The sequence below is a fragment of the Glycine max genome, chromosome 16, assembly GCF_000004515.6.
Source record: "Glycine max cultivar Williams 82 chromosome 16, Glycine_max_v4.0, whole genome shotgun sequence".
Lineage (NCBI taxonomy): Eukaryota > Viridiplantae > Streptophyta > Magnoliopsida > Fabales > Fabaceae > Glycine > Glycine max.
In genome coordinates this window covers 17,918,306-17,935,087 of record NC_038252.2, presented here as the reverse complement: position 1 = coordinate 17,935,087, position 16,782 = coordinate 17,918,306, and positions in this window count along the sequence as shown.

The following is a 16,782-nucleotide window of genomic DNA, read 5'->3' as shown; positions in this document are numbered from 1 at the left end:
GATGAATGCATGAAGGGATGCTTATGTTATGCCTGACACAAATGCATTTTACAGATACGAAGCCCAGAAGATCATCTTTGCTTACTTGCAACATTTGGCAGCACGGTGCCCCATGTATGCATTTAAGAAGGTGATACGGACCTTCCGACTTCCCATGACAAAATGAAGAGACCAAATGCAACACATGCGTGACAATGCAATATAGACATAAATGCGTAAAAGCACGTGATTGATAGCACAAAAGAGGAACGCACAAGCATGGCAATATCATCAAAGAAACATACAGCAAAGACGCACATGAGCATGACATTAAAAGATATGCATGGCAGTGTTAAGGAAAACAAACATGCAGCGTGTCCGCTCCGTGCCCCTATTTCAGAAACCTAAATGGGAGGAACTAAAAGGCATTTAGTGATAATTCCCAAGGCGGTTATATCTAGCATTCACTGGTTTCTAGAGATATCATTCCCTTTGATATCAATATTGTGGCAGTAGGGGCTACCAGCGACAACATATCATCAAAGAGAAAAACTCTAGATGAGGCTTCACTGTCATCAAGCAAGTCAGAGACATAGCATGACCACAGATTCACCTTCGCTTCCTATGTTCCCACAGACCCGGGTATAGGGCCCTTAATGACTCAACGTATGTGTGAAAAAAGAGTAGGTGTTTGTGTGCATCAAATGAATAAATATTTATCTCATGCATATATTAACAAAATACACTAAAAGCATCAAAGAGTTATGTACAAGAACACAAGAGAAATAAAGGGAAACCAACAAAGAGGAAAGTCATGATAAAACATTGCATAAGATTAAATGGTCTAACTCTCTAAAAATAGTTCCCTGTGGAGTCACCAACTGTCGCAACCTACCTTTCGGCGGGAGGGCGACGCGAGGCTCATGGGTGCGTCTTCCAAGAAAGGAAAACGTATGGAGTCGCCACCAATGTTTACTTGAGGAAAACGTTGGGAAAAACCAAAAGTAGGTCTACAAACTTTAAGAATAAAGGGTTCATGAGTTGTTTTTACACACGAGAAAGGTATTAGTACCCTATGCATTCATCACAAGGGACCACAACCTTTAATCAAATGTGCAAAATCATGACTTTTAATTTATTTTATTTTCCCTTTTTTATGTTTTTTATCATTTGGGGTCGACAAAAGCGGGGCTTTTGCTCCTACGTATCCTCAATTACGATGAGGAACTCAGACCTACATAGTTCTTTGAAAAGCAAGAAAGTTATGTGAGGTATTGATTTTAAACTTTTAAACGGTTTGTTTTAATCGATAAAAGTAAAAAAGGGACCATTAAGGCGTTGAACCTTGAAACAGTTTCAAATGACATTTTTGCGGGCAAAAGCTTGATTTGTGAGTTGATTTTAGCTTTAGTTTCACTTGGTTATCTCTCAACTCATTAAAAGAGGACTTTCAAAGTAAATGTCCGGCTGAAACTTATTTATTGTTTTGATTAACCGAGGTTACAGCGTGAACGATCGGTTGAATTTTACTTTAAAGATGATTAAATGAGATTACAACACAAACAATTGGTTGAAATTCATTTTTACATTAATTAAGTGAGATTACGGCTTAAACGATCAGTCAAAACTCACTTAAAATGAATAAAAAGAATACCGAAAGTAGACGAGATGAAGATGAAAACATACAAAGCAAAAATGGACCCCTAAGGGTGCATAGAATGAATTCAAAGCTTCGAAATCGAAAACTAACCGATTGAAGAATGATGAAGAACGTTCACAGAATTGGTCACGGAAACATCACGAAAGCGTTACGGAAGCGTCTCAGCCTTGATTTTCTCCTTCTTTCTTCTTCTCCTCACTAATTTTAAGTGAAATCTGAATACCAAGGGTGTTGAACCCCTTCCTCCAGAAGCAACCTACTCGCCCAGGCGAGCTTAGCTCGCCCAAGTGAGCTGGTTGCTTTATGTTGAAGCTTCCTAATGGGCCTAGATGGGTCCAAGGCTAAAGAACACCCCCTTAAATTGATCTTTTCACCCCCATTTTGAGTTTTTTGCTCATCTACCTCCAAAACATTGTGAAATCTTATGGATCGTGCGGAAATTGACTTTAAGCAGCTCAACATGACCGACAAAAATCCACATGTCGACAAATAATTGTCCTCGGACGAAATTAGGGCATGATATAAGGTAAGAAACATCTTTTGTTTTATACAACTCTCTGGTTTAATCGATTACTATTATCTATAATTGATTACGTAAGTCTTTGGTTACTTTGCATAGAGATCATAGCTCTCATTTAATTGATTACCACATATTCATAATTGATTACAAAATTCATATTGAGACCATGTCTATTTTCTTGGGTCTTTGGTTTAATCTATTATGAGGATATAGTAATTGATTACATCATCCTTGAATGTGTTTCTAGAAGTGATTAAGAACATTTTAATCGATTAGATCAAGATTGTAGTCGATTACATTGTTCTTGAATGTTTTCCAGATTTGGGGAAGAACACTTTAATCGATTAAATGGGAAATATAATTTATTACTTTCACGAAATAATCAATTACATTGTCAATTTCATCGATTACATATGGTTATAACTATTTTCTCTATATATAACCACCTTGTTTTCTCACTTGCAACAAGCTTTCAACGAACTTTTACAACTCACAAACTTCAGCTTTCATTTCTTAGAGAGTTCTAAGCAAATTTTCTCTGAAGGTTATGTGATTAGGGAGTCTTAAACACACTTGAAATCAAGAGAAGTCCATTCAATCAAGCCTTTTGTTCTTCAATTTGAATGTAAAGGTTGCATCTTTCCTTGACTCTGTTTCATAGGGTTTTTACACATTGTTACTGCATGTGCAAAAGTTTTTACCGTATGCTAGAATATGTGTTTCTAGTTTAAAGCTAAGAGTAGGTTTCTCTTAGGCTTAGATTCATAAAGGACCCTAGGGTTGGGTGCCTAAGTTTCATTATCTAGGTAGAATTTGAAATTGCTTTTTATTGCTTGTAAAACTCACATTGCATAGCGAAAATCTAATTTGGGTTAAATTAGATAACTAGATTAGCTTCTCTAGAAATAAAGAGTGAATCAGTACAAATCTTGTTCTCTATCTTCTCTTTAACTCTCATCTATCTTGATGCAAGCTCCATTGGAGCTTGTAGGCCTAGGATCTTCTTCATCAATGGATTCCTTTGCTTCTTGGAAGATGAATGGCAGCGGAATGGAGAAAGGAAGAGAGAGAGGAGACGCCACTTCAAGGAGAAAATGAGTCTAGAAGAAGCTCACCACCATAGGAGGCCATGGATAAGAGCTTGGAGGAAGAAGGAGATGAATGAAGGGAGAGGGAGAGAAGAGCACGAAATTTTGTGCTCTAAATGAGCTTTGAGATCTGAAGTTAATATTCAAATGATCAAAGTTGAAAAAAAATGCACACACATGACCTCTATTTATAGCCTAAGTGTCACACAAAATTGGAGGGAAATTCAAATTTCACTTGAATTTGAAATTGAATTTGTGGAGCCAAACTTTGGAGCCAAAATTTCACTAATTATGATTAGTGAATTTTAGTTATGGTTCAGCCCACTAATCCAAGATCAATTCCAAGATTCTCCCCTCTAAAATTTAATTGGATTGGGCTTCTACCAATTCAATTAAATTTATTTCCAACCACACACATCAAATATCCACTTAGTGCATGTGAAATTACAAAACTACCCCTAATACAAAAACTAGTCTAGGTGCCCTAAAATACAAGGGCTGAAAAAAATCCTATATTTCTAGGGTACCCTACCTACATTATGGAGCCCTAAATACAAGGACCAAAAATAATGAAACCTTAATCTAATATTTACAAAGATAAGTGGGCTCGTACTTAGCCCATGGGCCCGAAATCTACCCTAAGGCTCATAAGAACCCTAGGGCCTTCTCTTGCATCTCTGGCCCAATCTACTTGGAGTTTTTCTATCCAATGCCCTTGCAGGGTAGGATTGCATCATTCCCTCCCCCTTGAAAAGGATTTGACCTCAAATCCCGAGGTTCTTGAAACTCTGGGCTTTTTTCCTCAACACCTGTAAAAAGAACAAAAACATATGTATTAGTGGTGTTTAGTATGTTGAAGTAAGGTAAGGTATGAAAACTCATTTCCTGGGCATCTTCCCATGAAGGAACATGGTTCCTCACCAACTCAATGAGTGGTGCTACAAGTATAGAAAAATATGGGGCAAACCTTTTGTAAAAGTTTGTTAAGTCTTGGAAGCCCCAAATTTTTCTTACACTTGGTGGAGCGGGCCACTCAGGAATGACCTTTATTCTCTTAGGGTTCATGGGAACCCCTTGATCACAATTTAAAAAATTAAGAAAAGTAAAGCATTGGAACATACCTTTTTCTGTATTTTCATGTTGATTATTCCTACCAAAAAGTATGACAAACCTAAGGTGTCCCATATGAGTGCCTAAGTTTGTATTGAAACTAAAAATAAGAACAAACCTACCTAATGAGTCCCCCTATGTACACAAATCATGAAGATGTTGGGTGCACGAGTGATTTTACAAAAGAGTGTTGCACCACCCAAAGCATTCATCACACCACCTATTTTAGGGATTTGGTGCCTAATAATACCTATTTTGGGCACCAACAAAGCACAAGGATTTAATCTCTTGCGAACCAAACCCTCATCCAACAACTCCTTTACTTGAGGAATAAACTCAAGCCTAAGAGATGTGGCAATGCTAACAAGTGTCTTTTTACAAAGGAGAAAATGTGGAGGTTGTCTAAGAAGGGAAATTTCTTTAATATTTGTCTTTATTTCAAAATGTCTTTCCTTCTTAGCTAACCTCTTGGAGGAGACACTTACCTCCTTACACTCCTCCTTAACCATTAAAGGTTGTCCTCTTCTTGGGGGTAGATCTCTTCACTAGATTCTTCCCCTTTTGCTTCTTCACTTTTACTAGAGGAAGGTGAAGTAGTAGCCTCATCTTGGCTACTATAAATGTCTTGGCCCCTCATAATCATGGTTTTCTTGGTGGGGCATTGAGAAGTAATGTGTCCTCTTCCAAGACATTTAAAGCACTTCATGGAGCTAGTCTTCTCTTGCATACTAGCCTTAAGGGGTTGCTTTTCTATTGTCTTCCCCTTATCATCTTTGGGCTTAGAAGGTCTCACCCCTAATATTCCTTGACCTTGGTCTTTCTTTGGATAAGAGTGAGAGCCATAAGATTTTGAAGTAGACTTCCTTTTAAGTTGTTGCTCTACCCTTATTTCCCAATCTAAATTAGCCTCTACATTGTCCTTCCCATGGAAGTATGGGAGTTTAATGTTAACCTCTTGAGGCTTTCTTTCATTTTCTCTCCTATGGGAGTGAGGTCTAAGATGTGACCTATGCCTTCCTTCATAATAGTCACGAAGTTCTTCACTTAGGCTCTTGCAAGAGTTATGACTACTATAGGAGACATGTTTTTCTCTTTTCATTTCTTTCCTTATTTTTCTTCTTTCTTCCTCTCTTATTTTCTCTCTTTCATCTTGACTTATTTCTTCCACTCTTTTTTTACATTTTTCTTTTCTCTCTTGTTTTTCTTTCCACAACTTAAGGGATCTCAACTCATCTAATATCTTATACAAGGGGTCCTTAGGAGTAGAACCCTCACCATTAACACTGGATGAAGAATGAAGACCTCATGTTGGTTCCTAAGTTATGGTTCTTTCTTGTTGGGGGTTTGAAAAAAAAGGTAAAAGAAACTATGGTTGAAACTAGCCAAAATAAACACTAAAAGAGGTGTGAAAGATAAGGTAAAAACTAATTGGTAAAAGGCAAGCTATCTAGGCGGTTTGACAATGGAGGGTAAAGGAAATAAGCTATGAAAGTAAGCAAGAAATTAAAGTGCAAGAAATGCAAACTAGGCGGATCCTAAGAGTGTTTGGATGACCTCATTTAAGGTTCCCAACAAAACACTCACTATCCTAAGGGAAAATTGCCTAAAATTATTACACACAAATGGAAGTAGGGTGACCTATTGGAGGCTCCCAACTTACTTCCAATGAAAGGCCTTTTTGTTACAAAATTTGAAAGCAAAACAAATTGCCAATTACAAAATTACAAAAAAAAAGTCCTCAATTGTGGTGGCTATTCTCTCTTTAGTATTTCACTCAATTTGGAGTGTTCTTAGTCCAATAGCTCTTAAGGTGGTTGGCCCCTTGCTTCTTGACTCAAATTCTTCAAGATATGGCACCAATCCTCCTTTCCAATTCCCTATATGGCCACTCACAACAAGGAAACAAAGAGACAAGCAATAACCAAAGACCAAAAAAAATGAAATGACAGCTAAACCAATAGAGTTTTAACAAGACAAATTTCTAAGGATTATTCAACAATTAAAGCAATGAAAAGCACAAAAAGCAAGCTAGGACTCAAAGAGAAACCTAGAATGGCTCTAGAGTAGAGTAGAAAAACTCTAAAAAAAAAGACTCAAGAAACCTCTAGTTTTGGCACTTGTTTTCACAATAATTTTCAATTGAAATTTCAGAACTAGGATTGGTATAAAATAGGCACCAATTATAGAACAAATTTTGAGCCAAAACAACAAGCACACTTCCCTTTCACTTTTTTTTTTCCTGGACACTGATTTTTCTGCCAACTTGTGAGATTTTTCTTATTTTTTCCTTTAATCCAAATCGCTTGGTTCTTTTTTTATAATTTTGTCCAGATGTCTATAAAATTCAGTAAAAGTTTCAGCTCAAAAACGTAGTGACCAATTCCCAGTAATTTATACAAGTTCGTATGTTCAAGCTGCCAGCACCAGCGATTTCAACCTAGAAATCAAGAGTAGTGTTTATGTTGCTTAAGGCTTGGATAGTTACAATTTGTGTTTGCTTATGCTCAATTATCTTGAATAACACAATTAAAGAGATCTTAAGACTTATTTTGATTCCAAATCCAGCCACAACTCAGCACCACAACTCAACTTCATCATAGGCATCATGTAGGAAACTTAGAAAACAAAAAAAAAGTTCAAGAACAAGACTACTTCTAGGAATAGAATTTAGAACATGTTATGAACTAAATAACATGCATGAATTAGACTCAAAATTCAAAAGATAGGCTAAGAATGACAAGAATACATGAACAAATGTATCTATAATTCAATCAACAAAATAAAATTCAACACAAACTTAGAACATAATGTGACAATTACTATGACTAAACATGACTCTAAGACAAATGGATTAAGTGATTTACACTTAGATTTTTGTGTTTTTTTTAATCTATATTTTGGAAGAACATTTAGATCTAAGGTTCAGCACAAGAATATTATGAATGAAAAATGATAGAACCTAAAATCAACACAAAAACAAGATTCAAGAGTAGATCTACAAAATTTGAACCATAGAAATGCAAGAACAAGTGTAGATCTAAGATTTAATCGGTTTATTTTTTTGAATCTACTCTAAACAGCACCAAACCACAAGACAATGGAGGATATACATGGAGAATAATATGAAGAACAAGGAATTAAAAGAATTCATCAACAAAAAGATAGAGGAAGCAAAAGAACATCACCTAGATGAAGATGCTCTTGATACCACATGATGCAAGCTCCATTGGAGCTTGTAGGCCTAGGATCTTCTTCATCAATGGATTCCTTTGCTTCTTGGAAGATGAATGGCAGCGGAATGGAGAAAGGAAGAGAGAGAGGAGACGCCACTTCAAGGAGAAGATGAGTCTAGAAGAAGTTCACCACCATAGGAGGCCATGGATAAGAGCTTGGAGGAAGAAGGAGATGAATGAAGGGAGAGGGAGAGAAGAGCACGAAATTTTGTGCTCTAAATGAGCTTTGAGATCTGAAGTTTAATATTCAAATGATCAAAGTTGAAAAAAAATGCACACACATGACCTCTATTTATAGCCTAAGTGTCACACAAAATTGGAGGGAAATTCAAATTTCACTTGAATTTGAAATTGAATTTGTGGAGCCAAAATTTAACTAATTATGATTAGTGAATTTTAGTTATGGTTCAGCCCACTAATCCAAGATCAATTCCAAGATTCTCCACTAAGTGTGCTTAGGTGTCATGAGGCATGAAAAGCATGAAGGACATGCACAAAGTGTGACTATATGATGTGGCAATGGGGTGTAGTAAGCAAATGCTCACCTCCCCCTCTAAAATTTAATTGGATTGGGCTTCTACCAATTCAATTAAATTTATTTCCAACCACACACATCAAATATCCACTTAGTGCGTGTGAAATTACAAAACTACCCCTAATACAAAAACTAGTCTAGGTGCCCTAAAATACAAGGGCTGAAAAAAATCCTATATTTCTAGGGTACCCTACCTACATTATGGAGCCCTAAATACAAGGCCCAAAAATAATGAAACCTTAATCTAATATTACAAAGATAAGTGGGCTCGTACTTAGCCCATGGGCCCGAAATCTACCCTAAGGCTCATAAGAACCCTAGGGCCTTCTCTTGCATCTCTGGCCCAATCTACTTGGAGTTTTCTATCCAATGCCCTTGCGGGGTAGGATTGCATCATATCTCTATTGCATTCTTTAACAATTTGCTAAATTTCAAAGATATTTCAAATTGATGTACTTTAACAAAAGGATACTATGTTTGGGCAATTGATTCAATAACTTTTTTGACAATTTGATTCTAAACCAATTCACCCCCCCCCCCCCTCTTGGTTTAGTTAGTCCCATTGCCTTTTTTAGTTTCTCAGCAAGCAACATCCTTGTCACCTCACTCTCTTTTGTTAAACAACTCATTTTTCCCTCAAGTGTTTCACTTCTTCCCACAAGTGTATAACTCTTCTTCTTTCTTTTTTTTTTGTGTTTCACTCTTCTCTTGTTTCTCTTGCACTCTCTTTTCTCTTAATTTTATTTAGTCCTCACACACCTCTCTAAGAGATAATGGTTTGATAACAATTTTTTGTTCATAGTGCTTGAAAGAAATTTTCTTTGTGAATCCATCATGTATTGCTTTGGTGTCATACTGCTATGGCCTTCCTAAGTGGATACGGCTTTCCTCCATTGGAACCACATCACACAACACCCTATGATTGTATCTTCCAATTTTTAAATGAAAACTCCGTTAATTTGCTTATGAAAAATGAAAGTAAATTTTTCGCGATATACATTCACCAAACAACACACAATTACTTCAAGGAATATATATATATATATATATATATATATATATATATATATATATATATATATATATATATATATAGACACACACACACACACACACATATTAACTTAGTGCACATCATTCACATAGCGGAAAGTAAATTAGTTCATACATATAATTAAATCTATGATTTACATCCTCAATTCAAAAAGAATTATAGAACCAACTACAGAGGAGTTGATTAACAAACCACAACTCTTTCCCAAAATAATCTTGTTGGATCAAGTGACCTTGGAATAATTAAGAAGGGGGGGTTGAATTAATTATTAATGCACCTTGACTAATTAAAACTTATCTTTCTTAATGTTACTAGATTCAATTAGGCTTTACTACTAAGTTATGTAACTTAAACAAAAGTAAAAGCGTAAAAGTAAAGTACACAGCGGAAATTAAAAAGTGTAGGGAAGAAGAAGACAAACACAAGAATTTTATACTGGTTCAGCAACAACCCGTGCCTACATCCAGTCCCCAAGCAACCACTAGTTCTTAAGATTTCTTTCAACCTTGTAAAATCCTTTATGTCATACCCTAATTTCATCCGAGAACTATTGCTTGATGGCATGCAACTTTTAATTGACCACTTCAAAGTACTTGGCACCCTTTGTTGCACAATATGTGAAGTCCCGAGACGTACCGGAAATCAAAAGGAAGCATTGTTATGCAATCCGTGAAATTCCGTAACGTGACGGAAATCAAAAGGAAGTATTGTTACGCAATCCGTGAGTTTCCGTAACTTTTTCAAAAGCTAAAAAAGGAGTAAATACATGATCCGTAAGGTTCCGTAACCTTACGGAAAGAAAATAAGTATCGTTACGAAATTCGTAAAGTTTCGTAACGTTACGGAAAAAGAATCACCAAAAAAGTAAAGGGGTGTATTTAGTAAAAAAGGGGTGCAAATAGCAATCAGACCCACTTGGGCCTTCCAGATTCTTCCTCCAGAAGACGGTTGCTTCTAGAGGAAGCAACCTCTGGGTAGCAAGCTCCTCCCCTATTTTGCTATAAATATTGGGAGGAGTGAAGAAGAAAAGGGTTCAGCCTTCTTGGCACTTCGTATTCACTTGAAATTGCTGAGGAAAATTGTTTCCTTGAAGAAAATCCAACCGAGGCGCTTCCGTAACGTTTCCGTGGGTAATTACGCGAAGATTTTCAATCGTTCTTCTTCATTCATCGTTCGTTCTTCATTGTTCTTCGATCTTCAACCGGTAAGTACCTCAAATCGAGCTTTTCAATTCATTCTACGTACCCGTGGTGGTCCCCATTTGTTTTGTGTACTTTTATTCTCGTTTCATTTACTTTCCATACCCCCTTTTGACGTGTTTCAGTCATTTGTTTAAGTCATTTCTCGCTTAATCAAAAAATAAAATAAATTTCCACCGATCATTTGATTTGTAATATCCGTTAATTTCTGTTAAAATGAAATCCGACCGTTCGGTCGTGCCGTAACCACGTTGGAAATCAAAAAGAGGTAAAATAATAATATAATAATCAAAAAGTACCTTTTAATAAAATAAAGCGAAAAAATCAATCGGACGTTTCTCTTTGGGATTTCTCTTTCTTAATTGAATTGACTAAATAACCAAAGTGAAACTAGGCTAAAATCAACCCGCAAAGTCAAGCTCGTCCACAAAAAATCACTAAAAAGGATTTGAAAAGTTCAATATCTCAGTTTTTCTTACCAAGTAAATGGATCATTTTAAGGTCCAGCGCCTTAAAATGATCACTTCCAAGTAAAAAGAATCGCTTGATTCACCCTTAAGAAGAACTACGTAGGTCTGATTTCCTCTTCGATAGAGGGTACGTAGGAGCAAGAGCCCCGCTTTTGTCGACCTCAAAAATAAAAAGAAATAAAAATTAAGGTAACACAATTTCCACAATTCTAAAAATAAGGTTGTTGTCCTTTGAGACAAACGTGAGAGGTGCTAATATCTTCCTCAAACGTAAATACAACTCCCGAACTTGGAATATTCTTTATGATCGGTTTCCTTCGGTTTTTTCCGACGTTTTCCACAAATAAACGTTGGTGGCGACTCCGCGCATTTTCCTCCTTTGGAAAGCGCACCCGTGAGCCTCGCCTCGCTCGCCCGCAAAAGGGCATGTTGTGACACTTTACAAGCAAAGATCCACAAGGGATGTACCCTCCCTTGTTCTCTTTGAACAACCAAGTGGATGTACCCTCCACTTGAACTGATCCACAAGAGATGTACCCTCTCTTGTTCTCAGTTACAACAACCCAAGTAGATGTACCCTCTACTTGTACCACAAAGGATGTACCCTTCAATGTGTTAAGACAAAGAATTCTCAGGCGGTTAGTCCTTTGAATCTTTGTAAGGGGAAACAAAAGATATCTCAGGCGGTAGTCCTTTGAAATCTTTTGTTTAAGGGAAAGGGAAGAATCAAAAGAATTCTCAGGCGGTTAGTCCTTTGAATTCTCTTGGAAAGGGAGAAGGGAGACACAAAAGAATTCAGGCGGTTAGTCCCTCTATTCTTTTGGAAAAGGGAGAAGAGAGATACAAAAAGAATTCAGGCGATTAGTCCTTGTTGAATTCTTTTTGGCAAAGGGAGAAGAGAATGAAAAGATATAGCACACTTTTGTTTTCTGCAAGATTTTCACTTGCAGAAGAACAAGGTTTGGAAAACAGAAAAACTTAGAAAGCTTTTTGGAAAAGGAAGAAGAAGAAAGATGAGCAGCAAAGAATTCTTAAAGAATTGTAAAGGTTGTAAAGGTTTCAAGGTTTCTCATAAGTTGTTCAAGAAGTTGTTTTAGTGCAAATCAAGGTCTTGCTTTTATAGACTCTTCATGTCTGGTCAAGAAAATCATTGGAAGAGTTATAACCTTGAGAAAATCATGTCAAGAGTTACATCTCTTGACCTTTTATTCAAAACTTGTCACTAGTAATCGATTACCATAATCATGTAATCGATTACACAATGCATTTTATGAAAAAATGTGACTCTTCACAATTGAATATGAATTTCAACGTTCAGATACACTGGTAATCGATTACCAATATATTGTAATTGATTACACCATTTAAAAATCATTTGGAACATTGCAAATTCAGTTAAAAACTTTTTGAAAACAAATTTTATCACTGGTAATCGATTACAGAAAACTGGTAATCGATTACCAGAGAGTAAATACTCTGGTAACTTAGAAAAATTTGAGAAAACTCTTTTTGTAAAACAAAATTGTGCTATGTTTGGTTTTTGAAAAATCCTTTTCAATACTTCCCTTGTGAATTCATCTTCTCCTGAATCTTGATTCTTCTTGATGTCTTTTCTTGAATCTTGAAATCAACTTCTCTTGAATCTTGAATCTTCTTGATTTCTTCTAATGAATCTTGAAATTAATCTTGATCTTGAACTTGTTGACTCAATCTTGACATCATTCTTTTGGGCTTTTTGTCATCATCAAAACTACTTGATTCATCATCATGAAGCTTGCTTCTACAAATCTCAACATCATCATGTCGGCTTGGTACACAAAAGAATCTCACTTCATGTGCTCAACTATTGTCCATTTTCTCCCATGAACGAAGGTTCGCGATCATCATAGGTACTAACCACATGGTACAAAAATTACAAGGGTGAGTTTATTATAAAAGAAATCAACACAAAATTGCAAGATATTTTCAAAAGTTTCTCGTATATATAAACGTCTTAAAATGATAAATATTTATAGGCAAAATTCGTGTAAACCATTAGGGATCATTCCCAAAAGATGTAACTCTTCAAAAGACACTATCTGGTGGAATTTCAAATTTCAAAAAAAAAAAACTTTTATATCATTGCTTCTAGTAATCGATTACATGATGTGATAATCGATTACATTGATTCTAGAACTTGAAAAATAATTTTAACACTTTTAAAAGAAACTTGAAGACTTGATTTAAATTAATCAAATGGCCAAATATGCTACTTATCAGAAAAACCTTTTAACAATTTAACCTTGAATCTTCTAGTTGTTTGGCTTGTTCGTGTTCAAGATTCTTCATGTTATTTTGCTTTTGACTTTCTGTCATTTTCTTTTTGGAATCATCAAAACCTACAACATTACATAACCACAATGAGTTTCCCCTAAAAGGTCTATTAGGTACTTGTCCTAAAAAGAATCCATTTAGGATAAGAAACCTCAGGAGAGCAGACAAGGGATTGCTACTTTTGAAGTTTGTGTGAATGAGTACAATAGGGTGTTGTGTGAGTCAAATAGCAAATGCTACTTTTTGGTTTGGAAGCATGGAGAGGCTTTTTGAAAGAATACTTGGATACAACCTGCAAAGGCTTAGAAAATATTGGTGAAGAAGCTTCAAGAGGCTTTTAGAAAGAATACTTGAATAGAGCTTGGTGAGGCTTTTCGAAAGAATACTCAGGGAGGCCTACAGAGGCTAGGAGAATACTAATCAAAGAAATTGTACAAGAAACAGTATTGAGACTTTCTAGTATGCCTTTCAAGAATTTAATCAATGAACAATGAAAAACAATCCTACCTTGTTGCTTGATTGAGTTTCTTGTAGTTTGTAAAAACTCTCTAGGGCAATAAAGTAGGTTAAGTTGAAGTGTCTATGACCAAGAATCCATGAACCACCAAGCCAAAATGCATGAAGAATTGTCCAGTTTAGAGTAAATCTAGAAGTATATCAAAGTAGTTAGAGGCAAATTTTGTTATTATCCCATCCCTTCTTTTTTCCACAAGATTTCCAAAAGTCTTATCATTCTTTTTTCATATACTTTATTTTTTTAAAGTCTTTTAAATTATCCCATCCCTTTACCATTTTTACAATCTCTTTCACCAACACTCTTTCCAAAAATAAAGATTTCCAAAGAATTGGTGATACTTCCTTTTATTTCATATTCTATTTTTGTCAATATTGTATCATTTGTGACATCATCTCACCCTATTTGCTCTTCTATTTCTCCATCTTATATTGCTTTTTTCTACACCTCATTTTGTTTTCATCGTTTTTTCTACCCTTTCCCTTCTTTCCTCCGTTAGGTTTTGAAGGTTTTATATTATGATTTGATTATAGATAAACTATATTGAAAGTATTATCATTTTGTCTATAGCACAATGAAGCTGACTTAGTCTTGTGAGTTTGTGTTAATTAGCTTCGATATACAAATCAAGATACGGATGGATGTCAACTTTAGTTAATCAAGAAAGCCAACACTTGTGTGAAAGGATATAGCAATATGATCATAAGGAGATCATATTCTCACAATGAAAAGATTAGAAGATCTAAAGGATAGCAATATGATCATAAGGAGATCATATTCTCACAATGAAAAGATTAAAAGATAACATAAAAGCAAAATATTTTCACTAAAGAAAGCTAGTTGTAAAATTTCAAAAAAAAATTGATTGACCAACTTCAGAAAGTGGAAAACCTGAGAAAAGTAGAGTTGAGAAGAATCATAAGGAATGATCCTTTAAGTCATTTGTAAATAAAATGGAAGGAAAACTAATCAGAACACTCAAGATGAAGATGAAGACTAGCTTTTATTAGATATAGTTGAAAAGTATTAGAATAAAATATTAGAAGAAAGATATAATATTTTAATATAAAGAAATGTCTATGTTCTTTCGCAAGTTCTTTTTCCCAAAGTCGCACTTACCAAACGATGCGAATTTAATGCCAAAAAGACTGTAAAATTGTTAGTTTGAATAGAACTTCGGAAATTAGGCTAAAATGGACGTTTTCTTCTTTTTGTGGAAAAGTGATGTGGATAGCCCAAAAAAATGTAACATTTTGGCATAATTGACAAGTTCAAGCCCATTAATAATGCAAAAAATATTTCCAAAAACAAATTTAGTTTTTCCTAAGTCTACACAGTTCAAGATGTAAAAATAAAAAAAAAAGAGAGTATGCAGCTGAGTTAGTTTACCTGTTTAGTAAATAGCCAATTTTGCCCTTGAATGTGTAATTCATTGACAAATGCGTCCCTGAAAGATGAGAATATAAAATTTAGTCTCTAAAAGTGTAAAACATGCAACAAATATATCCAGCCGTTAACTTCCATCTGCCATCGTTAATAAAATAGCTTAGGTGACACATAGGGACAAATTTATTATTGAAATGATTGCTAACGTGGTCATGCTGATTAGATTGGACAAAAATGCCAATAAGATACTATTTTTGAACGTAAATGTCAATAATTTGTTGTTGGACGAAAATGTCAATATTTTTTATTGGAGGAAAATGTTAGTAATATTTTTTGGATCTAAACGTCAGTACATTCCATTTGATCAAAATGTCAATAAGTTATCATTATTGGAAGAAAATTTCAGTTATTTTTTATTGGACCTAAATATCAATATGTTTTTATTAGACTAATTTGTTAGACCTGAAATTTTATTTTATTTAAGGGTAAAATATAATTTTAAGATAAATTTTCGTCATTTTTATCATTAAAAGCATAACATTGCATTAATCACTTAAAAAATATATTGGCAAACAAAATACTAATGATAATATTGATTATCAATCATAATTTGTCTATCACAATAGAAATTATCCAAAATAAAAATTGTAACAATGTACCAATCATTACAAATTTTTGCAAATTATAATAATTAGTTCCAATCTACTATAAATAAAAGATAAATATATCTCATATTTCACTTATTCGAATCTTGACTATTTTATTAACGGTGACGGACAAAAATTAACAGCTAGATATATTTGTCGTACTTTTTCCACTTTCGGGAATTAAATTTTGTATTTTCATCTTTGAAAAATATATTTATCAACAAATTACACATTTAGAGACAAAAGTGACTATTTACCCATACTTATTTAAACAAGTGCAAGTTTCATGTATTTAATTCCAAGTCGAGTGAATGGATGAGGGATGATGAAATGATTCCTGTGCAGAAACTTAAGTTCGGTGACTAATAATGTGTGGTTGAATTGAAGGGAGAAAGTGAGAGACGGCGGATTTCATTTTGGAGGGAAAGGGAATTGAACGTTTTGGTGGGAAATGGAAATACAGAGTTAGGTGTGTTTGAGATAGTTACGAAAATTATATTATTTCAATAATCGATACATGAGTTAAATTATTCTGATTTGAGTCCTTAACAAGTTTAATGGTTTGTTTAAATTTAACTTTAAGTTGCCACAAAGATTAGCCCAATGACGGAGGTTTCAATAATTTGTATGAAGTGCTAAGTTTAAATTTCATTACAGTAAGTAGAAAAATTAAGCTTAATCATATAATTAGGCTTGATACGTTTAACATTAAAAGCTTTACATATATAATATAATATAATGATAATGATGGAAAAAATAATTTTATAAAGGAATACTTAGTAAACAATATTTTTTTTCTTAAAAAAACATAATTACAATATTATATGTTCAAATATTCTATATTTGTTTCTTATAATTATCCCATACTCCAATATAATAATATTTAACAAGCTTACATGTTAAAATTAACTCATTTAAATAAGTGAATCAAACTTCAAATACAATATTTTTTTTTAATCCATGCTTGAGCTTTAAGTGCTCGAATCAACTCAAATCGTTTACACAAGGTTTCTCTAATACACACACAAATGCATATAACTTCTAATTATAAGAAAATTTCAAGTACAGTATAAA